A 2,472-nucleotide genomic window follows, 5' to 3' on the forward strand; every position below is an offset into this window, starting at 1 on the left:
ACCTGGCCTCCATAGAATGGAAATATGTCACAAAGTTTAACAAGGTTTTTTAATATAGATCTGCAGAATATTGTGATAAGTGTTTCAGTGTGAACAGGTATGGTATAATAAATTATGGGGTTTATCTGTTTTATTTTTACTTTCATCATATTTTGCTTTGGTTTTGATACCCCCAAATTCAACCCAAATTTCCAACCCTTCCTTTTCATAACCTATCATACTTTCATAAATCCGAGTCCATTTTCTGTAGGCTGTTTTTGAACCCAGTCAACGACGGGTACTTTTGCTAGTATATATATATATATATATATATATATATATATATATATATATATATATATATATATATACAGCATAATCGCGTTGACACACCAGTTCTCGTCAGTTCACTGAAGTTAAGCAACATTGAGCCTGGTTAGTACCAGATGGGTGATCATTTGGGAATTCTAGGCGCTGTATGTGCTCTCCGCTTATCTCAGCATTTGTTTCCAAGTCCTGTACATACACTTCACTTGCCACTGGTATTTAACAATATCGACCCAGGAAAGGTGTGGTTGGAGATTGCGCACCTCCTGTCTCAAAAATTTCACGTGCAGGCACCCCTTCATGGGTATCCATAGTCTGTTAAAGACTGAAGGAATCCCCTTTATATATATATATATATATATATATATATATATATATATATATATATATATATATATATATATATATATGTATGTATATATATTAGTGATGGAACAATTTAAAATTTTCCCAATTCCGATACAATTACCGATTCTGATTCCAATTCTTTACAAATTTCTAAATATTTAACTTTAAAGTTGTTTTTCCTGCTTATTTTAAAGACACATATTAAATGTGCATATATTTTCTCAGACGTAAAAATACACTTGTTTGGGAGTGATTTAAAAATTTTAGCTTTATTGGTAGTTGAAAATAAATATAAAAATCAATAAATATGCATTATTTTTTATTACTACCAGTAGTGGAACTTTTTCTTTTAAACAATTTCAAATAAAGAAATAGAATTAGAGGAATCGTTTTCGGCATTGGAAATTAAGCACAATTTTTCCGATTCTGGTGCAGATTCTGATACACTCAAACTTCTGATTTTTCCGATTCCAATTATGAATATATATATATATATATATATTCATAAAAAGCTATATGTCTGTCTGTCTCCATATTTTAAAACTCTATCTACTTCAAAACTAAAACTCACAGAGCGACGCTAGGGCCTTCAATTGATTACATTTTTTATGAACCGTGCTTTTACAGGTCTTTAGCTGGTTAAAATACTTTTTAAGCGGCCAAAAATGAATCAAAATGTACATTCATCTTACTTTATTTTTTATTTTTATTCGGTTAATATGCGTGTCATGCTGACAAAGTAGTAACGTCATCACATTTGAATGCCATAGTTTTGCTTTCGATTCTAGCTGATGGCACCCAAATACTTTTTTATAATTTTTGAAATCACGGCTATGATAATAATATAGACGAAATCTGGACAAATTATAATATCATATTTTAGAGTATCTTATGCCTGGACAAAGCCAGGAGATACCCCCCTCTCGTTAGTGTATATATATATATATATATATATATATATATATATATATATATATATATACATATATATATATATATATATTTACAGAAATTAATATATTCACATATATGCATGTATAGTATGTAGAGTGTAGATGTATATACATAGATGTGTATTCATATATATATGCACATATATATATATATTCATGTATATATTCATATATATATATATATATATATATATATATGCACAATACATATATATTTATGTATAAGAATATATATGCAAACATAATTATATATATATATATATATATATATATATATATATATATATATATATATATATATATATATATATATATAATTATGTTACCAAAGAGTAAGTCTTTTACAAAGCAACGCTTAAGAAGATAAGGAAAAGCTTATATATGTGCATATGTGTGGATGTGTGTTAGCATTAGTGTTGGGACGATTAATCGGAATCGGAATCGGGAATTGGAGAAAGAGGAAGATTTAGAGGTATCAGAATCGGTATTGGAATCAGAATAATTGATGCCTATTTTCCGATACCAAAACGATTCTTTTAATTTTCTTTTTTATTTAATTTTGTTTAAAGTAAAATCTTCAGTTGCTGGTAATAATGATTAAATAATAAACATTTATTGATTTTAAACCAATAGTGAAGCTAAAATCGATAGACTACCCTCCAAAAGTGTATTTTGACGTTTAGGAAATTGTATGCTGTTTAACCCTTATCCTAGAGTGGCCTCTGGGCCTTGATAAGTGGTGACTCCTTTGTAAAAAATAAAATAATATTTGCATATTTAACATGTGTTATTACGAAAATCAGGGAAATTAACAATCTTATAATTAGCGATTTATAAAAAATCGGAATCGGTAATTGTGTCGGAA

General features: G+C 28.1%; 1 pseudogene; it reads left to right on the forward strand.

Annotated features, from left to right (window-relative positions):
• The first annotated feature begins 345 nt into the window (after positions 1-345).
• LOC145260745 (5S ribosomal RNA) lies at positions 346-462 on the forward strand (annotated as a pseudogene).
• Positions 463-2,472: the final 2,010 nt, after the last annotated feature.

The sequence above is a fragment of the Euprymna scolopes genome, chromosome 36, assembly GCF_053919585.1.
Source record: "Euprymna scolopes isolate OS-2025 chromosome 36, ASM5391958v1, whole genome shotgun sequence".
Lineage (NCBI taxonomy): Eukaryota > Metazoa > Mollusca > Cephalopoda > Sepiida > Sepiolidae > Euprymna > Euprymna scolopes.